At 40.2% G+C, this 25,104-nt stretch overlaps 1 protein-coding gene across 1 annotated transcript in view; it reads right to left on the bottom strand.

The window, feature by feature from the left end:
• The window catches only part of SMC3 (structural maintenance of chromosomes 3), a 1,169,611-nt gene that overhangs the window by 1,024,314 nt on the left and 120,193 nt on the right, over positions 1 to 25,104 (bottom strand). The window lies entirely within an intron of this gene.

Genomic DNA, 25,104 nt, shown 5'->3' with positions numbered 1-25,104 from the left:
GGAAGAGACAGGCTAACTTGATCATTATCTTGAAGGATGCTTTACTTTTTCTTCCATTCTAAACTTCTGAAAATTAGCACTACAGGCATTGTGTTCACACACTTCATGTCTGTTTGCCTGTGAATGTGGACTCACATTTAGCTGTGAGAAAATTAGTCATTTTCTGTATCATAATTTTGAAAAGTATAGAAAATAGAGTGAAAAGAGACCTAGGGATTATTACCTCACCCAATCAGCTTCAGAAAGCAAGAATCAACTCTATGTAATGTGTTTTTTATAATTATCAACACAAGCATCACGGTGTAATGATGGTGATTTCCAGCCCTCCCAGGGAACTGATTTCCATCTTTCCCAAGAAAAGAAGGTCTCCTGGTTTCTCACCCATGGCTATTGGGTGAGAAATATTGAATAAATTGAATAGCTATGAGTTTGTCACCCATGACTATTCAAATATATTTTAAACCCATGTGTCCTTGCAGACTTGACCATTTACATAGAAAAAATCTCAGTCCCTTCCTTCTTCCCCACTTGGCTAAGGCCATGGTTTTCTCTTCCCTGCCAAGCACTGAACTGCTCTCACACCAAAAGGACTCCAGTTGAATTAAAGCCCAGGCTACCCTATGCCTGTTGACTCCCTGGGATGGACAGCTTCTCAATTTAAAATGTGAGATATTCTATCTATATGTGTAATATTTATACTTTGAATTTACTCACTTTAATAAAAGACCCAAGGCTTCAGGATGGACCTGGCATATAAGCAGCACAGGCACTTTAGTCTTGCCTGAATAAATTTTCCAATTAATTTCAGTTTATCACGTACCTTGAAAAAACACACTGAAACATGTAAATCAGAGAAGCTTTCTCTACTGCTTTTCTTTAAACATTACTGTGTTTAAAGAAAAACTGGAGTCTTTCTCCTCAGCTGAATCAGAAAATCAGATCTCTATACACTGAAAGAAGCAAAAAATATCTGTCCTGGATTCAAATATTCCCAAATGATGTTTAATCCCAGGCCTCAAACACAGCTGCTTTCTGTGATACAGAATGTTCTTTAGTGTATATAAGCTTTCCTGAGCATGGAGGGAAAGGCTCAGTGTTTAATGCTCTTATTTTCATGTTCATATTTTGATACAGAAAGCTGATCAGATAGAGGCGAAAGGTTATTTGATGCTTTCTTAAACCCAATCAATATTACAGGGCTTCTTATCTCTTTTAAGTAGAGTCAGTGGTCTGGAAAAAGATATCTGAAGGTGCAATACTCATCCTACCTGCACAACTAAAGAAAAAAATGCATCCCAAATGCTGGCAACACTGAATGTAAATGTTTAAGGTCTGAAACAGGTTCTGGTTCAGCAAACTCCAGTTTCCTTAGTCCCTGGCAAGAGTGGGCACCCAGAGCCTCACAGGCAGAGAGAAAGAGGAAAAAAAAAAAACAGTGGAAAAGAATCCCAAACAAAAAACCTACAAAAAAGTAATTGAACAAGCACTTTCCCGCTTCACTGAATTTCTATCCCATGAAGCATTAGCCATTTATAATGCATACAGCCTTCTCCCTGAAGGCTGCTGGAGCCTTTTGCAAGCATTTTATGCAAGACTCGGATGTAACAGTGCTGAATTCCATGTTTACAAAGCCCAACAACAATTTAGTTCAGATTTTACAGTAAACTCTGTGTGTGTGAGTACGAGGAGCTTGAGGTACATATTTCCCCATGCTGCCTTTAAATGGCTTTTCCTTACAGAGCAGGTGAGGCACTGTATTCATATCTGTTTTGAAAAGGTCTCATCTCAAACCCTGGACTTTCCCACCAGGCAAGGCATTGCTCTCCAGGCTCTTTATTTGAATGTGTCATTCTAGGTGTTATCTCTTGGCTTTTGGAAGCAAAATAAAAAAAAAAAAAAAAAGACAAAAGTAACTGGTGGAGCCAGGATATTGAGCTGTAAAAATATCCCAGAGAAGGAACAAAAGCAGACATGCAGATACATCCCTATCATCCTTTTCCATCAAATGCTGTGTGTTCCTTATGCACAGCATAACAGTGTGCATTCTGGTTTGGATTTGGCTGATGTGGTTCAGACCAACACTGCTCCAGCAAAAGAGTAGGGACCACCCTTCTCAGGACCCTTCAGGCAGCTGCATGGATGCATGAAACTGCAATTCCCTAAGGCAAGGACTGGAAGCAGGGAAATCTGGCGTGTGATGCGATCTCAGCCCCTCTGTAGATCTGGAGTGAAGAATGGTCAAACTGACCCAGGGTAGCAAACAACTACCCAAGGTAACTTGTATTATTCATGTTCTTTACTTCCAAGGATAACAGCACGCTTAACAACTCAATTTTAAAAGCACATTTTTGGAAACTTATTCAGCCACTTCTGAGTAATGGATCTATATTAGAGCCCTTTGGGGCCTTATGGGAAGAGCTGTTTTCTGGTTAATTTCCTGCTGTTAAAGAAGGTCAAAGGAAGATTTGTAGAAAATAACATCAGAAAGAAAATACATGAACCCATTCAAAAAAACACAGTTCCAAAGATTCAGTGAGACAGGCATTGAAACATTTTCCTGGCCCCAAGTATGCCTCACTAGACAATGTGGAATTCATTCTCTTCCAGTTTGCAGGTGAGCAAATTGCTTCTGAACTGGGCCACATGGATTTTAATTCTATCTATAATCCAAAGGGCTGAGAATTAGTAGCTACAGGGGCTAATTATGGTACTTGAACACAAGAATCTTAATTCAAATAAATCAATGTCAGCAATGATGGTAGGAAGAAAGAGCTGATTGAAGAGATTTAAAATGGAAAAGAGGAGACTGAATTACCCTTTTACAGATTCCAGAGAGTTTGTAACTGGTTCAGAGCAGAATGTTTTTTCACAGGGGAAAAAAATCAAAACAAAGCAAAACAAAACAAAACAAAGCAAAAACTCCTCCCAAAGCTGCCCCCACCACATGCAAATACTCTACTTTATGTCACTCAGAATTATTGCCATGAGCATTTTGCAGATTTGAAACTGGGATGGGTTGCACTTTTTATCACTATTTGGCTCAAAAATTCAAGGAGATATCTAAAACCCAATAGAACTGGAATAGAGAAGACAAAGACTAATTAAAGAATTGGGTTGAGTTGCAGCTCTGTTCTCTCTAAACCATGTGATCTCTGGACAGATGGCCATTTGATGTTTCCTGGGTCTCTAATGTTCCAGGAATTAGAAATATCTCCGAAAAAACTCTCTTCAGTGGTTTGCTTTTTGGTTTTTTTTCATCTGTAATGAACCTAGTAGATCTCATAAAAATATTTATTACTCAGCTATCTCTCATCAAAAATGAAAAATAGACATAAGAACTGCATAATCCTAATTTCTTTCCAGCCTCTGAAAAAATTTGGTGAAAAGGTTCTGGTACAGATTATAGGATGATAGAATATTTTCTCATGTTTCTCAAGTTTTTCTGAAGTTTGTTTCTGCACCAAATGAGGTACAGTCTAGTTTCCAGTGTTTTTGTTTGCCAGCTTTGTCCCTCACCACACAGGTACAGCCTCTTGGATGTGTCAATCTACAGGGATTTGCAATGGCTTCATGTGGACAGCAGTGGCACAAAATTAATAGTCACCATCATCTCTTGTTGCCATGGAAGGGTCAGAGCTGGAGACCAGAGCAACTCAGAGCAACTCAGAAACCAATCATCAGCTATTGGTCTCCTACCCAGGTAATTCATTCATCCTTCAGGAGTGGAAATGATCAAATCAAATTAGGAAAGATCAGCTGGCAACTCAGAATCTGTCTTTCCTGCTTAGACTCCACTTAATTCCAGTCCATGGTTTGCCTTGTTCTCCTTGTTTTCCCTCCCTTCCTGTCTGTCTCTCTCTGAAGCAACACTGCACGTTACCGACTCTGACAGATGTTTTTATTGTCAGGCATCTTCCTTGCTTATTGACACATGGCTAGACAGCTATTAGAAATTAATTAGAGGATTAATTACACTAAAGCCTGTTCCTGCACACAGCATGAGAGGCTCTTGCCAGAGCTGGGTTTCAGGTTTCATCACATTTCTGGGATTAGCCATGGGAAGCACAGCATTCCTCTGTTTAGCAGGGATGGATGGCAGTGAGGGCTGATCTCTGCTGAGGGTCAGACTTGAAGGCTGCCCTCAGGGCAGGCAGGGATGAACTCCACCACCAGACTCCCCAGGCTGGGTTTCACCTCCCAATTATCCTTAATGGGGCTGAAGTGCAGGCTGTGACCGGGTCAGTGCCCACGGAGGACAGGGACCTTTCCCAGCCTTGCCTCCGTGTTCACTTTGTGTTTGCATTTTGCATTATTTTTACTTTACAACTTGCTCAAACCCTAAAGTAGGAGCTGGAATCACCTGACATTCAGGAGGTCCATTTAGGAAGCAAATCCAGAACTCATCACTACTGGTTTGGAAAGTTAAAAAACCTGCTCTGGGAAACAACAAAACTGAGCTTTATTCCACTTTTTCTCACCTTCCTCTACAACACTGAATGCTCTTTTAGTGCAAGAAGAATGTTTATCCCTAAACTCTCATTAGCTGGCATATATTTTTTTTAGAAAAACATGAGTTATCAATATGCTAGCAGATAGATTAAGGTTTTATTTTGCATGACCCAAATTTGGCCATGAATGCTTTTCCCATACATATCTGCACAATATTTCTGCACAAAAATATCTCAGTTATCTTCCAGTTTTAATACCACTTCTTGGAAATACAGAGGTCAACAATTAATAAGCTCATTAAAACTTACAAGCTGCTTTGATTAATATTCTTTGTCTAGTTCCTTGAGAAATGTTCTGCATCTCCCAGGCTAATGAAGACAAGGCAGAGTTATTTAGGTGTTTGTTAACAAAGCTGATTTGCATATAATTAACTGAAAAGAACTCTGTCTTTACAAGGGAAACTGCCATTCTCTTTTGCTGGGGTGTTTTATGTAAACAGGCTAAGTCCATGCCAAATTAACAAAGCAAGTTATGTTCTTAAAAAACTAAATTAACTCAAAGGCATACAGTTTTGGGGGCTATAACTGATAAAAAAGTAAAGCACATATTAGAAAACAAACTGCCTTCTTTCAAATGCTGTTTATTCTATCATGTGGGATTTTTCTTGTATGCTCTCGTTCTTTTAATTAGTTAGATTGGTTTTTAGACATTTAAATGAACAAAGACTCTCATATTGGACTGCTCTTTACTATGACCTACTTATGAAAAAAAATTAGTACAATTTCAGCAAAGCCATGGTTTTGCACAGATGTCCTCTACAAGATTGCTTGTTCTACACCTGTCATGTAGCCTGAAGCTCTGAATGTGAAATATACAAAATAACTCACTCTTACAGACTGCAGGGTGACCAGGCCTTCATTTAAAATGTGTTTCAAATCACACAAAAAGAAAAGCATGGACTTTCAGTCATTCACTTCCCATTTTGTCATCATGATTTCTTCACTAGAAGGATTGTCAGGTGTTGGGAGAGGCTGCCTGGGGACAAGGTTGGGTCCCCACACCCAGAAGTCCTTGGAGGTCATGCAGAGGTGCCCCTTAGGGCCATGGTTTGTAGGTGAACTCAGCACTGCTGGGTTGGTGGTTGGGCTTGATGATCTTGGAGATCTTTTCCAGCCTAAACAATTCTGTGATTCAGAGGAGCACTTGAGGGAGCAAAATCCCCCTAAATTAAACAGCTAGCTATCCAGTGAGACCTTTAGATTCAGGATCACAAGGGGCTGCACAAAAGCAAAATGCAGTTGAAAGTTCATGAATCTGTAGATCAAATAAGAGAGGGGACCCAAAAGCTCCTATTTCATGGCCTGACCATGCTAAAGGATCCTGAATGAACTTTTTGGTGTCAGTTTTCTAAGGCTAATAGGAAAGAAATTTTTAAAAAAATAAAAACTATAACCAATTTAAACTTTATTTACACCAGGTTTTATAAAAACTGTCTGATCTCACTGATTACATTCAACTTCCAAACTGCCTCTTCTACAATTACTCCAATTAATACAATTACTCTACTCTTTCTTCTCTGTTCAGCTTTATACCCATTTATCCTATTTATTTATGCAAAAAATATTTTATAAAAGAAAACAAAAGACATCACATCAGAAGCCAATTCCTGCAGGAGACAATAAGCTTCAGGAAACTTTCCTGAAGAATTTTGTGTTCAAGGAAAACTTATGGAACAGAACAAGGCATTTAGGTCCTTAAATCAATAAAACTCTCTTAAAGCAGGGACAGAAACTGGTGAGCAACAGAGCTTCCAGATTCCCAAACCTTTCTCTGCTTTAGTTGCTACCCTGGCAGCAGCAGAAGAAAAACAACATATTAAAGAAAAGCTTGTGGACACACTGGCACTTCCAGCTGTGGACTTGTTGTGTGAGATGGACAGAATGTTACCTCTGCAGGGAAAAAATAAATAGGAAACAAACAAGCAAACAGCACCCCCAAATAATCTGTAATAAAAACCCCAAAAAGTCCATCCAAGATCAGATCTGAAGTGGAAAAAAACACCAATCCACAAAGAGACCCTAAAGGAGCTGGATGGGACCAAAGGGGGGAATGGGAGCAAGGTGGAAACAGTTTGATGAGTCTGAGGGTCTTCCACTCTGCTGTTCTCATTCATTTCAGAGAAGTTTTCTCAGCTGCCTCCATAGTTGAGAAGCTCAACAGAGCCTTTGCTACTGCTGACAGCCTGCTGGTGCATGACTGAGAACTGACCTATTTGCAAAGCAAGAAGAAACCAGTAAACTGCAAAAAAGCAACAGCTGGGGAAGCTGTCATGGTCTCTGTCACTGCTCTAAATCACAGCCAATGACCCAATGCAGATAACAGAAAAAGGCAAACTCTCCAACAAAATGTCCAGTTATACCCATGTTGAAAGGCTCCACACCAAATTAAATCATTACAAGTAAAAGAAAAAATAAAATTAGTATCATTAGTTTTGATTTTTGAAGGCCACAGGGAAGTCAAAAGCTTCCTTTTGAAATAGGTCTGAACAGGCTAATAGGTCTGCTTTGAAAGAGTGTTTTATAGGACATTTATTATTGCTTTATTTTAAATGTATTGCAGCTGAAACCCCATACTCAGGATCATGTTAAGCTGTTGTGTCAGAAAGTGCCCTGCTGACTTGTCCTACTGAGTTGAGTACAAAAGCCAGTGGTGTAAAGTGGACAGATCTGTAAAAGAATCAGTTTTTGATTGCAAGAATAATTGTTAGCCAGACCATGGATCATTCAATGGTGTTAAGCATAAAACCACTGGAAAGAACCTGAGAGATTAGACAATTATATTAAAAAGTAATTCACCATTTTCTCCTGACCTGGATCACTCTTGTTTTCCCTCCTACAACATCTGTAAAACTTTATCACCTCGTAAATATTGCTAAGCAAAGAGGAAAAAAAAGGAAAAAAGAAAGGTGCCACTAAAGAAAGTATTTCTCCCACTGCTACTGGATAATTCAAGTCACACTCAGACAAATGGACATACATGAGTTTTATGCCAACCCTTATTTTGCTGCTTCATTATTAATAGTAGGTTGCTTACTCTAATCACAGTTGCTACTCTCTAGACAGAGTCTACAAAATACAATAAATATGAATCGAGCCATTTGCAAAAATTTACTGCTGGAGAAGGATGAATATTCTGGGAGACAAATTGTCTGGCACTGTAATGCATAGACCATGTAAGACTGATCCCAGCCTTAGCATCTCAAATCTGAGAGAGCAAGACTGCTGTCACCAAGCTTTTTCTAGGCAGAACTGTGATAAATCCCCATTCTCTAGGATTTTCCAGATGCATAGTTTATTTAGAAGTTAACTTTAACACGGCAAAGTTTGTGCCACCTTAGAAAACTGCAGCAGTGAACTCAATGCTGTAAGGACAGAGCTGTGGAAAGGGGCTCAGATGGAAAAGGGTGAGGTCCAGAACCTCTCTCACAACTGGCTTTGCACAGCCCTGAAACATCGATGCAGTGTTGACTGGTGTGGGTAGGCAGTCCACAGTAAATCTAATTAGATTGAGGAACAAAAGGACCCTGGAGTGTGCAGCACCATGAATGGAGCCTGCCTTTTAGGCCATTCACTCTGAAAGATTGTGTGTTCCCAAGGCTTTCAGAGACTCTCTCTTTGGAAACAATGAAAGAGTGAAAAGGGGACTTTTCTTCCTACTGCAAGGTGAGGGAGTTAGATAATGCACCTCATTAATTACAGGCAAATCATCACCACCACACATGAAGCCAAGAAGAGGCCAGACTGACATTTTTTTTTTAAATTATTGTTCAGTCACAGTGACAGAAAAATAAGTAATAAATCAGAATCAGAGTGCACTTGATGGTTTTATTTTGCAACTCATCTTGCTATTGTGACAGTCTGACACTAATTAGCACTCAAAGCACAGGGGATGGATTGCTGTGGCCAATGGATCTCATTAACTGCTGTGAAATTTTCATGCCAAGACCAAGCACACCAAAGAACAGAGACCCCAGCAAATGGGCTGTCAGCAGCTGTAAGCATCACCACGGAGCCACGGGTGCACAGATCAAAGGGCACAAAGGAGCTCCACAGAGCCAGCTGCCCAGATTTCATGGATTTGTTAACTTATCTCATGAAGGCACTTGCCAAAGAGAAAATCCCAGAGTCCACAGTCTCTCACCACTGTTGGAGTTGAGCCAGCCCACTGAGAGGGAAACTGAGGGCACCCCAAAGCCTGTGGCACTGCTCTTTCATGTGCCTGTGTTTTAGCAGATGTGCCTTCCAGGGGTGACCCAGTTCGTGATCACCTTGGGGACAGGGATGGAAAGACACACTGTGGGCTCCCTGCTTGGACCAGCTGCCTATCTGCATTGAGCTAATAAGAAATTGATTCTTTGAGACTTGTCAAGCGTGTTTGTAAGTGCCCAGCAGCTCCATTAATAAAAGAGGAAGGGCAGGAGGGAAGAAGAGTCAAGAGAGAGATCAAAACAATCATAGGCACAAGCACTGAGGGACTGCCTGATCCTCCTGTAGGGAATGGGGCTCCCAGCCTGCTCCCTCCTCAGCTGTGCCCATGTGCCTTCCTCCCACAGGCACTGTCAGACCCAGCCTGGGCACACCACTGAGGGCACACAGCTCCACTGCAGGAGCAAAGCCCTCAGAGTCAAAAGAATCACTGCAATAGCAGAGACTCCTTTGACCCTTTTTTGGTCAAATGAGACACAGCAGTCTCAAAGTTTCCCCCAGCAGCCTGTGTTTGACCTAAACCAAAGCAGCAGAAGATCAAACAGTTCAGGCTCCCAGGTGATCTCAGTGGTGGGGTGTGACAGGCTCCCTGTCTGAGTCAGCTGGGAACCCACAGGGATGGGCTTTTCCCACTTCAAATCCCTGTCTCTTGGAGGCAGGCACAGTGACAGCTGTCTCACAGTCATTTCCAGCAGGTGACAACTGCTGCAGAGGTTTCCTAGCCCAGGGACTACATGCTTGACACAACAGCATCTCCCTTATCCTACAGCTCTTCTAACAAGTGTGAGACCAGCCCTGCTTATGAACATGTTTTAGGGAGAAGCTCCTGTAGAGGCTGGCAGGTCCTTTGGATTATGGCAGATTGCAGGAGGTAAAACAATTAAACAATAAACCACCAGGACTATGAGTGGATCCATTTTCTTAACACCCCTTTAAAGAATAAAGCACTTATTAGGCTAAATGTTTGTGCTGAGTGTATAATTAGTCCTTGCTTTTTTTTGAAAAGGTGACTTCTGAACTGAAAGTTGAAATAAACTTTCTTCTTAAAAGAGGATCATTTTGTGTAAAAAGTCTGCATGCAAAAAGGTTGCTTTTAACTAAGGTGTTTGGTTTTTTTCTTTCTCTTTGTAATTTCAAAAAGTAATAACAGATCAGAATTGGACATCCAAGTATCCTCAGTGATCTAATGGCTCTTTGATTTCCTTTTTGCCAAAGATGTGAGTCAAAACACAGCATTTAGACCTAAGGCAGTAAGAAAAGGTCACTAGAATTTTTTTTTTTTTTTTTTTTTTTTTTTTTTTTTTGCAATGAAACCCAGGTAAAGTTATTCATATTCCCTTCCAGAGATTGCTTGGGTTATTTTAACCAAGAAACAAGAGAAATGTCATCTTATGTTTATGGTACAGCAGTCAATCTATAGGCCTGCAATCTACCCACAACCTTCCAGGCACAGCTGAATACATCATCAAACAGAAGACAGTTTCTGGTGCACAGAAGTGGAATATCTTGACCATGGTGTTTCTGGTCAGGCCTGTGTACGTAGCTTATTTATTTATGGCATTTTTAATAGATGGAACATCAATATTTGATGTTGTCCTATGAATTATTAAAAATCAAGAAAATCAAGAACATGAAATACAAACATCTACTTTTAAGTGACGATGGGGTTGGGATATCCATAAATAAATAATCTGGTGGCCAGTACCAGCTTTCTGACATTGAGTTAAATGAACAGGCACTTCAGTGGATTTACAGCACGTTTACAGCCATGGGTGTGGGAGCAGAATCTGACCAAGGGATTTCAAAGTTGAGTCTAATGAAGTTATCCCAGAGCAGTGTGTGAATTTTTAGCTCCTTAGAAAATGTTTTATTTAAAAAAAATATATATATATATAAAATCTTTGGTTAGAAGGGGACAAGCAAATTAAATTTAGATAGATGTAGCTCTACTTTTGCTTTTTGGCTTCTTTATGATAAACAACAAAGGCCTAGTTTTACCTCAAAGAAATTTGCTCTAAAAATAACCAAACTAAAAAAGCTTTCAAATGTGTGAAACAATATACCTGAAAATAATTTTATGCTGCTGAAGGGTTTTTCACACCTTGTGCTCTCATAATTTAATTGAGAGGTAATATTCATTAGACTTGCTGTTGTTGCTTTGTTTGTTAAACAAAAAGTGTTAGTTAACTGTTGGAAACACTTTTTTCTTTCCAAGCAGTGAACTGAAATAAAGGCCACAACACTGTGTGTCTTTCTTGTATATAATAAGACTTTACTTCCTGGAATCACAAAAGAAAAACCATGGGGGTAACTCTAATAGCAGAGTTTCACAGATGTGTCCTGATTCAGAGAGAAATTCAGAGAGAAAAGTAATTCAGTAAGTGTGGTAGAGCAACAACTGAATGTAATTCTCATGCATCATCTGGCAACAAGAAAATTCCTTTGTTCCATCACAGTTTGAAGAATATGAAACTCTGTAAAATCCCACCTTCTTTTTGTTGTGGATAATGGGACACCAAGGAGGTAAAAAAGTGTGAGAACACAGAGACAGGGACAGAGAACTAGAGTTTGGGGCCTTTGAAGTTAAAACTTCTAAGATATTGATATAAAAACCTACCAAACTACTAGTGACAACTCCACATGGACTCCTGCCACCTCTAATGGAATATACCATGAGCCAAAATTGAGATTTTGCCTGATGTGTTTTGAATTAGGACAATCATGTTAACAAACTGAGGATTTATTTTCTGAATACCAAATTAACTTTTTCCAAATACGTTTGTGTGTGCTTGTGTATGTTTGTAGTTTAGAAAAAAAACCCAATATATTAGCAAAAGTAGGCACCTGCACATGTGCAGACAGTGAATTTAATGTGTCATTTCTCTGCTTCTCAGCACTAAGCAGAAGCCATCTCTTTCTTGCCCTGTTGTGCTTTATTACTGCTTTGATAGTAAATTTCTGAACAGCACCTTTGCCATCTCTGACTTTTCCAAACACTGTAAATTGTTAATGAACTGCAGTGGATTTACCTGATTCCCTCACAATTTGTGTGCATATATGCCAGCAGGACATTGCAGCTGTGCTGCTTTTACCACAATACTTTTATGTGCAGATCTCAAACACCATTACAAGGCTGTAAGGATTGTTATTTCCCAGCAGATGATAAAGGGATGTGGATAAGTTAAGAGAAATGACCAAGAACTGACAGTGAATTAATGGGTCAACCCATCACTGCCAAAATCTTTCCAACAGATCTATGAGCATCAGTATCACAACAAAGTGCAAACTGTCTTTTGCCTTCATAATTGAAATATCAGTCCTTAAATGAAAGGACATGGAACTTGCTTGTCTAGCAGCATCTCTTTCATCCAGTCTAGAGCTTGTACATTCCCAAGAGATAGACAGCTACAGAACCATTATTCACATGCAGCTTCACACTCAGAGAGGGATGGGGACCTCACATGACAGATCCAGCATGCAACCTGACATGAAGATGTCCCTTGACACTCAGATTTCTATTAAAAACATGAGGACACTGAAGAATCCTTCTGGCAATATTTCAGGAGTGTCACCCATTAACCAGGATCCATCTGACAAAGGGCTATCTTAAAGAACTGCAAGTTTAATTAAAAGCTGCAGCCCATCACAGATTTGCACAGTAGTCTCCTATCTGGTTCTTCTCTGTGGTGGTTGCAAATTACAGCTACCCCTTCCCTCCATTTTAATTAAATGTTGTTAACTTGACATAATTAACTCCCCTTAATTTTGGGGTTTTGTTTTCTTTTTTAAAACAGTAATTAAAGAAACTGAACTCAAGTGCTATTTAGTATTTGCCAGATTTGCTGGTGGTTAAGTACAATAATGCTTGTCATTAGACGTCTCAGGGTTAACATGATTAATTAATTAATTTATCTCCTCCGGAAAATTTTCCTCCATGCAGACAAAAGATCAAATCACAGCAGAAAGGTTCTCTGCTTGCCAGGCACGAGTGTGTTGTCAGAGTGTCAAATGCAGCTGGGGGTGGATCCATCTAAGCCATGGCAGTGTCTGGATCAGTGGCCTGTTCTGGGATATTGGCTCCCTGGCCTTGCTGAGCTGCTGTGAATTTCACAGCTTCACTGACAATGCTGTTGGAGATCAAAAGGTCTGCAGAAGATCCTTCCTCTCTTTGTTCACCCTCTCTCTTTCCAAGGGCATGCCCAGATGTGTAGGTTTAGCTCACGATTTTGCTGAACCTGAAATCTCTATTAAAAGACCTTTTACTTTGGAGGGGAACATTTCCTCATGCTAATGTTAAGAACAGATACAGCCTATTATTTACAAAACAAAACAGATTATGTCTGATCAATTCAGTGCAGTATATTGGGACAGACCTTAAGGCTAGAAGGAGGAAAGGATCCATGCAGACTGCTCTCGAGACTCTGACCCTGGCCAGAAACCTCAAGAAGAACAAAAGAGCAAGTATACAGAATGCTTTCCCAAAATAATCTCCTGTCCCCAAACAATTTGAAGGCTGCAGCCTTTTTGAGCCAGACACAATCTCTATGTATTTAATAACAATCTGTGTATATATTTTTCACTAGTTTGCCCAGCACAGCACGGAGCTGTGCAGTCCTTTGTTTTCTACAGTGTCCTTCAACCAGGAATGCAGGAACACTTCCCAAAGCCTCATTGGCCTTAAAGATGCTGGGCAGACAGAAGGGCTGTCAGCAATATTTTCACTCTTTTTTGCTACACTGTAAAATTAAGATTTTAATGCCTCAAATTCAAATACTGCCCAATTTTGGTACTGCTGAAATTCAAGCATCTGTCTTGGGAGGTGGATTAGGAAATGAGATTCAAGTGAAAGGGGAGAGAGGGGCCAAAACTGCTTCAGAATGTCATTCAAGGAACTTAAACTTTAAACATTTAACCATCAGGGAGTGTGGCAAGTTTGACAATGGCTCAAGGAGGAGCCTCTCCTTCTAACAGGAGCTGTATGGATTGGTCCCTCTTTTTCAGGCTTTCAGAAGCTCCTGCTTTCACAAAAACTTGAGTGGTCTGCCCTACCTGCAGCCATGGCCAGCAGCAGCTCTTGTGAGCTGTCTCATTTAATTGCCATGAGGAGAGCCAGTCACAGCATCCAGCTAGACTGAGAAGCTGTTTATGAACCTGCCAGGGCTTGGCTCCCTGGAACCACTCCCAGGCTCCTCTTTAGGATGCTCATCAAATTGGGCCTGTGAATGAGGTACTTTTCTAATGCAAACTTCTCCTTTAATTTCAATCTCATTTTCCTAAGGCTTCTCTGATGCTGCCTGGCATCCTGCCAAACCCTCATTCCTTTGCCTGTTTGTCACACATCAGTGGCATTGATGTTGGCTTTGTTTTGCTTCATTCGTTTTTTAAAGAGGTTAATGACAGGCTGATTCTAAGGTTAGGTGCATACAGTCACTTGTGAAGAAGGAAGCAAATTTATGTATCTATATCCTTAAAAATCTCTGTTGTTTTTTTTTTTCCCCTCCTTTATTTCCAGATTTTTTCCCTCTCTGGATTTGTGTAAATCAGTCTCCAGGGCCAGGAATACCATCTTTGGCTGGCTTGGTTTGATCAATCTATTTTGGAGCTCAGAACACCATCACAGTAAAGCAATATTTTCTGCAGTAAGTTAATAAGAAAATGGAAATCACTAATAATAAGAGAGAGGTGGTCTTTATTTTTAAAACAACCCTTTACCTACATAAAATACCCTGGGCTGAATCATTCTTCCTGCCTAGTTAGTAAATCCAGCTTGATTGTGTTTACTGAGGTTGTAACTGGAGACAGGATTTAACCAGGCAAACCTACCCTGCATTTTCCTATCTCCTGCTGTCACTGGTGCTCTATGCTTACAGCTCCTACATCCTTTTGAGAGTACAGAAGGCTATGTAAATGTTCATTATTGTTATTACCCACTTCACATCCCTGTACCACATGCCTTTTACAGCATCTGGTCTCCCATTCAGCAAGTTACATAAGCATACCCTTAACATTAGGCTTCACAAGTGCTTTCTCTAAGCACAGATAGCTGTTGGGAGCAGGCTGATACTTTTACCTAAAATGTTTGCTTTAGTGTAGACAGGGGTAAGACTGTCTCTGTTCAGCTGCTTTAATGTTTCAGGTTGACACTTGAGGCTGGTAATCTACCTCAAACTGATTTTTTGAGGGAATATTTGATGACAATTAGATGATGAAATAATGCCTCCGCCTTCACAGACTCATGCACTTACATACAATTGCTCACTTTTGCAATTTAAAAAATAAAATAACGTAATTCTGGTGACCATTTAGGTAGGAAATTGTGGTGACCCTAATTTCTGAAACAGGCACTTGGATTTTTTGCACATTTACCCTATTTCCTGCCAGAGGATCTGGGGATTGCCTTGCTATAGATGGAGGATGAGGGGTTTTTTATGGCTAAGCCAGTCATTCTCTTGGAATGCTTCCCTCCTGAATAGAAAGCCTCCAAGATCAGTCCAGGGCCTCAGATGCAAATTCCAGGTAGGCAGGCTGCACTCAAAATCAGTAGCCTCATTTACTTTAAAAACGAAATTGTGAACCATTTCCCCATGCCTCAATTTCTTTCAATAAACTCGAGGTTACAATGTCTCTTACTCCAGAAACGTGACACAGGAAGAAGCACTTCATAATTTTAACTGGCTCCAAGACTAAATAAGAAGAAAAGCCCTACCTTTAGGTTGGTCTGGAAGGAGAGAAATGATACATCTTTGTGCAACCTTCAACCAGTGATTCCTGATTTACAGCCAGGCATTCCAGCTTTTCACGCAGGGTTTATACACACACACACACACACACACACACACACTCTCTCTCTCTCTCAAGAAACACACAAAGCAAAATCTGCCTGAGGAAATAAACAACCTCCCTCATCAGGAGAAAAGAAAAAACACAATGTCCAATTAAGGGGAAGAGCCATTTTTCTCTTTATCTCCATCCGTGATCTGCTTAAATTTTAATCATTTCAGATGCTAGCTGTAACAAAGGTCTGCTTTCACCAAAGGTGTATGATTTTTGTTTTGACACATATCACTGTCCCAGGGAGACAGTAGATGATGAATTTCTTGGCAGCAAGTTCATTAACTGGAGGCTGTGTATTATCAGCTTTCCACCAGCTCCTCTCTGCTCTGCTTCTCTGGGCTCCAGGTACCAAAATTGTTCCCTTTCACTGTGCTTTTTAAAAACCTCTCAAATTCAAATCCATTCAGTGATCACATGCAGTTTGCATGTGATTGAGTGGGTCAAACTTTCAGCAGACTAAAAATATCATGGGTCACATCATCTGGGAACTTCACAAATAAGAATAACAAGGAAAGTCTGTGGCAAACAATTTTAATAATTCACCTGTCCATCACTGCAGCTCACAACTGGAGGAAGATCCTCTCCCCTCCTGATGGACAGGTAGGAGGAAAAGCCCTGTCTCAAATGATTAAAGGGAGCAGTATATAACAAGCTTTCCCCATGCTGAGAGTGCCAAGAAAGAGGCTGGTCAATGATATTTAAACACACATTATCCTTCCATCTTCCTGTCATTTTGTTCTGCAAGCTGTTCAGATTTGTCTGTGCCAGTAAGGCGGCTGTGAAAAGCAGCTGAGCAAACAAAGAGAAAAATCAGTCTGAGAATAGGATTTGGATTTCAAAATCTGTCCCTGGATTTTTTTTTCCCTTTTTCCCTTCTTCTTCCCTCTCCTCCCTTTCCAACCCACTATCCCATTAACTTTTAAATACAGCAACACCCAAGCAGAGGTGAAGCAATGCAGCCAAGAGGAGAAAATGCTGCTGTGTGAAAGGATGCAGAGAATTATAATATGAGGGGGAAAACAGCCTCAAACTTTTTCAATTTCCTCTCCAGACAGTGTCTGAAACAGCGGTGGGATTTTTTTATGTCTGTCTGTATGTCCTCTCTGCTTTACCCCTTCCCCAGCAGGACCAGCCTGTTGAGCCCTTCTGGGCTTTGGCACAGAAAACTCTTGGCCACGGCTACTGCCCAGTGCTCTGGGACCACTGACTCCAGCTCTCTGGTGAGACAACACCTCTCAGAGGCAAAGCTGAGGTCCCCTTATGTTCTCATGAGATGTTGTTTCCTTCTCTGCAGAAAGGACATTTGGACTGGTGGCTGCTGCAGTGGTGCACCATCCCTGTCCCCAAAGGGACCTGTCCCAGCCCTGCTCCCACCAGACCTGCAGAAGGATTAGCAGAGGAGTTTTCTCTCTGAAGAGACCTGGCAGGGATGAATCTGGGACAGAAGCCTTAGCTAAACAGGACACACTTCAGGATTTACACCAGCCTGGAACAATGCCTGGATTTTATTTGCAACGTGAGTAAACACAAAGCCACATAAAACCAACATGTAATATATTAGAAATGGCTAAACTTATTCTCCTTCCACTTGGACATAAACTGAGATCCACAAAAGGCAAAGGGGGTATTTAGTGAGCCTTTCTCTAGAACAGATTTTCTTTTAAGCTTTACCATTAGGTTGGCTATGGAAGAGAGGGTGAAGCTGACCCACAGATGGACCAGGATGGAAAAGCAGTTCTGGTTGTTAATGTAAGAGATCTGCATGACTCAGCACAGTGCTAATGAAGATTGGCTAATCTCCTCATTTCTGACCTTTATTATTCTGGACCAGACAAGGTCTTTAAAAGGCCAAGACTCTGCCCATCCTCAGGATTAATTGATTCAGGCAGGAGAAATCAAAGTTTGCAAAGAATTTAGCAATCCTGGTAGATTTCAAAAGTGTTAACCCATAGTATTTGGGGGCTCACAGTATATTTTCATATGCTTGAAATTTCAGGCATATGTGAATTTAGTCATATTTATTGCATTACTAGGAGAGACAGAGAGATGTACTTTTCTTTCCAGATGAAAAGGACTTTGTAAGAACAGAAATGATAATGTAATTTTTGAACCCCCAAAATTTTAAGCTTTTGGAAAGCAAGTGCATGTATATAAATACATCCTTAATCAAAAAAGTGCTTCTGAGTCCCTTGATTTTCAGAGAAGTGTGTACTTAGAAACTTCTGTAAGGTGAAATGAAAGTGAATGAGGCAAAGTCAGAGCTTTCTTCTAAGATTTCTTTCAGGACCCCTTATTCTGTATGTTTGTATGGAGGCCCTTGACATTTGTAACAGCTGCTAACCATATCAGCTGCAGTTTAGAAAAGATTAGTGATAAGATACCTTCGTAATAGCAACCAGCAGCCCAAATTAGATCTGTGAGAATAAAATGATCTTTCGATTTCACAGTCACACTGAATGCATTGGTTTGGAAAAAATCAATTCTTTTGGAAGCGGATTCAAAATTCGGGACTTCAGGAAGTTGCTTTGTTTAATGTGACTGCTCTGATCAGAAGAAAAGAAAATTCATTTGTCTGCCCTCAAAATAAATCAAAAGAAAAGAAGAAAAAAATTACCTGTATGTATTGGATTACCAGCAAAATGAGATTTCTACCACATCAAGTCAGGTTAAAGTCTATTTTGGTTTATTAATAGCCAGGTTTAATTCTCTTTAAAATCAGTAATTAGGGGGTGTCTTATTCCTTGAGCTTTGTGTTCAAAGTACATTGTAGCCATTAAGCTGTCTCTTTATTTTACATTTTAAAGATTTAAATAAGATACACAAACACAATCTATGTTATTTACTTTAATGGAGTAGCTTAATTGCTCCCCAAGCTTTTCTGTACACATTATAAATAATTGCAAGACACAAAGAGAGAGCAAAAGGAGCAGGCACACAGATGACACCATAACCTTCCAGTGACTCACACTGCCACTCCCCCACACTGAGCACTTAGCAGCATACATTAAATGCACAGCTCCTCAGACATAAAAATATTTAAGTCCAGGGCAAGCTGCAGATTTATTTTTAAAAGGAAGAAAAAAATAGTCACCCCAATTATGCAATTGAGACCAAAAAGCTGTAAAATGGAACACCTATTAGTCACAGTTTTATTGTTGTTACTCCCAGCCCATGGATCTGGCAAGAAAGCCGTGGCACAAAATCATTCCTGGATGCATCAGAAAAGATGATACAGACCCCAGCTAGATCTATATGTGTGGTGGTGGGAAATGCTGCTCAGTGCTCCTGCTGGGTGGAAATAAGTCTCTCCCACTGGAGCTGAGGAGAGCACACACATGGGAGGCTTTCCAGGAAAATTCATAGGGAGTGAACCTTCTCTGCAGTGGTGGCAGAAGGTGGAGGAGTTCAAGTGTTCCTGCTCATTTTGGAGCCCTCGTGCCCCAGAGGCCAAGCAGGAATGTCCCTGGGTTACTGGCAAGGAGAATCCCCTCTGAGGTCAGGCTTGTCCTGCATTTGATGTTAATGCCTTTGGCCCCTACTTCTCCTGAGTTCCCTCAGCCTCCCTTTGCTCTGTTTCTCTGCAGAAATGACACAGATCCATGCAGAGTCTAAAACTACTGATAAATGTTAGCTTTTCATAAATGTTGGGCTTGATCTCATGGAACATGCTCAATTAATCAAGGGGAAGTGAATACCTTTTTTTTTCCTGCACAGTCTGAGTAGAGCTACTTAGAAGAGGAGAAGAAATATCCACAATCCAAGCAACTTCCCTTAAAGGAACAATCTTCTATTGCAAAATCAGCTAGATTTTTCTGGAACTGTATTTGGATAAACATGTGTGTGTGTATCTCTGTGGGTTGGGGAGGAAAGCCTAATAATCTCAAGGCATCCTGCTTCAGCAGTTTTGACATTAAACAATCTGATTGCTCTATCAAAAAAGCATTCTGCTGAATTTAATTTTCATCATAACATTTTATTCTGTATGATTAAAAAGGAGAAGGGAGGGTAGAGGCAGGTCAGTGAAGCTTGTTTGGATATACAATGTGGCATTTCTGATGGAGTTTTTTTTCAATTATCTTTCATAAAAGATTTTTTTTAAATCCTTTTTTATCCACTAAGGATATGAAAGCAGCAAAGACAGAAACCTCAACATTGTCACACAAACAGTGAGCTCACCTGGGAGATGTAGAGCTTCATGATTTCTAACAATTTTTCTTGAGCTGGAATTTGACAGCCTGATTGACACTGAGCTTTAGTGGGACTCTGGGTGGATCCAGTTCCCTGGCTCTGCTGTGTTTACAGGAGTTGGGCCTTTTCAGTCCCTGCAGCTGGCTGAAGGAGCTGCTCAGGAAGCCTCTGAGCTAAGAGAAAGATGTCTTTTAAATCAGGGAGTTTTAAGTCAGATCCTATTATCAAATATTCCTGTGATGAGAGTCAGAAAATGTAGATTGGCAGATGAAAAGACAGATCACTAGAACTACTTCAATATCTTTTTGAAATAACTGAAGCAAAGGAATACAGAACACATCTATTACAAAAGGAAAAAATCAAATTTACATCTGTTCTGAGAGATAATGTGTTCAATCATCTGGCTGTTCTTCAGCCATGTTATTTTCACATTGAGCAGATAATGTGAAGTTCTGAACCTAATCAAAGCTTTGTCACTTAAAATAGCAAAGACTTGTTAATGACCTACTAAACCTTCATTAACTTACTATCTCTTGTTATCATTTACTCATGAACACACGCACACATACACAATTTTTAAAAATGAAATAAAATTTACAGTGACATTAAATTTGCCTGATTCTATTGTGCAGCACTCTAGGACCTCCTCCACTCCTCTGATTTGCCACCAGCTCATCCTCCACAGGACATGAAAATGCAGGGCAGGGATTTCTGAGCAGCTGGGGCTGCCTTTGAGCAATGGAGTTTGTGTCATTTGACCATATAGAAAAAGCCAGTAATTTGCAGATCTTCCCTTCCACAGCTGCAAATTCTAGTCCCTCTCTGCTGATTTGAGTAAAAGTGCCATCTGCCTGCCTAAACCCAGAACATGTTTTAATGTTTTTTGTGTTCTATGCACACCTGATAAAAGCAGATTACCATTCTCCCAAATGGAAAATGGAACTGGTTGATCTCAGAATCTCTACAGATATAGGATAAAACCACTGCTAACTTGCAGTTGGCTTTCCAATAAAAGTCTCACAGGAACTGTCAGAGAAAAAGTCTTCACAAAGATTTCCATGAAATACATGCAGACTATTTATAACACACTGTGACACCACGCCTTGCAGGATTAATTTTTCATGTTGCAAAGACACTCTGTGGTCAGTCTCAAAGCACAGGGAAGTGATACCCATATTTCAGAGGAGCAAGACATTTCTCACTCACACATGGAATAAGGTGGAGAATCTTGTTGGGATAGAATTTAGATAATGGTAAGTGCCTCAATTAAATAAAATTAATTTTAAAAAAATTAAAAAAATAAAATAGTCCTAACATTTGAGAACAACACCTCCCTGACCTCCATCTTTCAAAACCCCAATTTTACAGATTCTTAATTTGATGTTGATATGGGGTGATTCACACATGAATTTGTTTCAAAAAGCAGGTACATGTTGCAGGTGTTGCAATACTCTTCTATCAATAGAGGTGGAATAACTCCATACTTCATCATACTTCACTAATGTCTATGCAAATACTCCAGATCAGCATTCCCAAGACAGATTTATATTTCTTCTCAAGTTGGGACCTTGATTGCTATTGAAATCTTGACTTCCTAATCATTCACTGCCGTTGCATTGAATGCCATATAAATATATGACAATAAAATAGAACTATCAGTTATCCCTCTCTCTCTCTTTTCTTACTGATTTTGTCCCAAAAATTTAAAAGCTAAGTCTTTTCTGAACAACATTAAAGTTGACACCTGGCACCCTTTCTCCAGTGCATAACCTGTATCATACTGAAAATGTACAAAGCCATCACCTCACAGAGAGGAAAAGAATATGTTAAAATGGAAGAGAACAATTTTTTCCTTTGGCTCACTCCTTGCACCTTTTCCCTTGAGTCATGAAAAGTCACACTTTATGAGCCTACGAGGTCAGCAGTAGGGAAGTTCTTGAACATTTCCCAGTAATAGAGATATAAAGAAGGAATAATCTTTAACTTACAGTAATGGGGTACTTTTTTTAAAGCCAGGATGTTATAACCATTTAATTTAGATAATAATGGGGCACTTACATAAGAACAGAGCTTGCTTGGTATACATCATCTTGGAAAATTCCCTCCCTCACCCTCACACTAACAGGTCATATTGGATGTCATTAATTCAGCAATTCAGCTAAGCAGCTCTAGGGCACTCTTGAACTCCAACCCAGAGCACAAGGGAGCAGAGGCGGGCTGCCAGCTAGTAATTCACTGAAAGGAAGAAAGAAGAAAAAAAGAAAACGGAAAAAAAAAAGAAAGGAGGACAAGAAAAGATGGCCTCAGTTAGGCAATGATTTTAATTTAACTGCAGATGAGCTGCCCACATACATTAAGAGTTATGGACATTAGGGAGAGAGAAGTGCTTTTAAAAATAAATTGTGCTATGTGCTAGGAAAATTGCCTGTGGAGTCCTCACCAACCAAATTTGTTTTGCCAGGCTGGAAGCTTGCAAGCAAATCTGAGGCACAGGGCTGTGCTTTCTGGAGTGTAACCCATCCTCCTGCAGACATGGGATTTAACATCAGCAAACAAAATGTTAACACTCATCCTCAAGCTTCACATCTTCAAGGAAGAGCCTGCAGTGACCCAGTCTGTCCTCCATCACCCCAGCAGGAATCCCAGAAACCCTTGAAATGTTGGATTCAGTGAGCTCTAGAAACTGATGGTTGCCAAGTCATTCTCAAAGAGCCTACTCAGGAGGAAAATTTGGCTTTCAAAAGTCCTAACAATCACATATTTTTGTGGCTTTGAAGAAGATGGCTGGAAAAGAGCCATCCATGTGATGATCTGAGGGAATCTTTAGCACTCCTTTCCCATGACAACTTTTTTCACTCATGGTTGTGCTGAATTCAAAAGAATGGTGAATCCGGGTGGATGTGCCAAGTAGGAAAGGGAGGAAATAGAGAATATATGCCAGTCACTAAACTTTCTTAGTAAAGGATAATTGTGGTAAGGGAATCATAATTGGAAAAGAAAAAGTGGTGATAGGTGGTAGCAAAATCCAACATAGGAGGTAACAGAACATATTCACACTTCTACAGCTGCTCTAAAAAAAGGAGAATTTTTAAGGGGGGCCAGAGGTTCATTTCTGACCTGGTGTTAAGCTTCACCATAATTCTTCCACCTCATTATTCTGTGAACAGGTTTAATCTTTTCTGACAGCAGCTTTACAGGGGGAAAGGTTTAAACTAGCAGAACAACAGATCAACTCAAACAAGACTTGTCCAAGTTCCTAAAGCCATAGCAGTCTCAAAGCTAATATATGCCAGCTATGCTAATAGTTTTAATCAGCATGGACTGTTCAAACAGGCCTGCACTTATAGTGAGGCCACTAAAATACAATTTACTTACAAAATAAATAAATAGAGGAATTAAACTGTATGAAGAAGTAAAACTGTTTATTGGCAACAGAAGGTGATATCTAGCTGCAGCAAGTCTGTCTGCTAAGTGCTTCCTGGGTTTACAGAATAATATTGATTGGGAAAAACAAAACAAAATCAAATGCAGTCAGTGCAAGCACTAATAACACCTAAGATCTGTCATTACTTGATTTATTTCCCTTCCCAATACAAGAGTTTTACCCATATTTATTTTCAATGCATTTTGTTGTGTCCCAGCTGTGTGTTACCTTTAGCAAGTGCATCTTGTGGATTGTAATATTTGAACCACAGAAAGGGAAATTCTACATCCATGATCATTCCCTAGATATTTACAGAATCAGACTCTAAGACAAATATGTGCTAAAGGGTACAGAAGAGGCAAAACAAAACACAAACACAATGTGAGCCTTTTGTAGATTATATGGGAATGAGACTGACAAAAGCACTAACACTAGCCCACCCACCTAGATTATTTTTACCATCACTAAATCTACTTTTTGCTCCTTTTGAAATTAAAGTCACTGTACTTCCTATGATGAAGAATATCAGATCAAGCATCTCTCCCTGGAATAATGTAGACCAAAAATTATGCCAGCTTTCTTTAAGGGTCTTTAAAAATTCTCAGAACAGAGAAAGATGAAGCATCTCTGAATTATCCTTGCCCTTTGAATTCATCACATTGACAAAATGCATCTGCTGCTTTCTTCAGAGGATACAACAATGCCATGCTCCCCCATCAGTCCTACTGATGCCAAATGTCACCAACTAAATTCCCCCCACCTGTCAATTCCATTCACCCTATACTAACACAGTCCTTCTTTCTGCTGCAGTGACCACTGTGGTCCACAGATGGGATTTGACTTGGGGATGGGCATACCAAAATTATGTGTGTGCTTTTCCTTATTGCTATTGCAATGTAACCTCCAAACATTTTTCCCCACAAGTCAACCTCAGAGATGAATATGTTCCTATGTGAAAGAAAAAAACTGGAGAGGCTCTCAGAAAGACAGAAAAACTAAGAAAGGTGATCTTGTGGACCAACATATCCATCTCCAGACTCTGACAGTGTTTTCTTATTGCATAAATTCAGCATGGATTTCAAGGTTGCATTTCTCATTATGTAAAACCTCTTTCAAGGCCATCAGGCTGTTGCATTCACTCCTTTGTTTTTCAGTCTCATGTACTGTCATCATCTTGATCAAGGCATGAATAAAGCTCCAGTACTAAATGCTACAGGTTACCCTGTGGGCTCCCCACAAAGAACAGAGAGACCTGAAAGCAGCCCACAACCTGCACTATACATCCATTCTCTTCTGGGCAACATTTTAATACAGCTCAGGCTGTATTTTGATTTAGAAAAGCAAAACCAAAAGCAGCCACAAGCCTCTCAAAGAATTCGCAGAAGGTCAGAAAATAAAAGTCCTCACTGCTGCCCCAGGGCACAGGTGTGCTCTGCATGTAGAGTATCCATCTCCTCCACCTGGAGTACTCAATTTACAGATAAATTGCCAGGAGATTCCACTCAAGATTGTGCATTCCCATAATAGGAGCTTGTAGGACCAGTACAAAGGGTACAAATGGGATGTGGTTTCCTCTATTCAGCGTTTTATCTCAAACCACTCAAGGCAATCCATAAACATGAACACCTACACCCTGCCTTTGAAGCAAGGCTGACCACCAGCCCTCTCTGGGAGAGCTCTGGGGCCATGCAGGGATCACAGCTATTTTCTGTCATCCTCATGCTCTGCTCCATAGAACATGGACAGACCAAAATAAGTAAAAGAGGCACAATCCATTACCATCCAGAATTAGAGTCCCAAACCCAGTTCTTCCTAAGCAGAACTAATGAATGGCAGGCTGAGAGACAGTAATAAGAATAGCAAATTCATGGATAAAATGGGATTATGCTAATTCAAATCAATTTTGGTACAGGAGACTTCAGTGATATCCTGTAAAATTGTCAG

The sequence above is a fragment of the Serinus canaria genome, chromosome 6 (assembly GCF_022539315.1).
Source record: "Serinus canaria isolate serCan28SL12 chromosome 6, serCan2020, whole genome shotgun sequence".
Taxonomy (NCBI): Eukaryota; Metazoa; Chordata; class Aves; order Passeriformes; family Fringillidae; genus Serinus; species Serinus canaria.
This window is presented reverse-complemented; position numbering and strand designations above follow the sequence as displayed.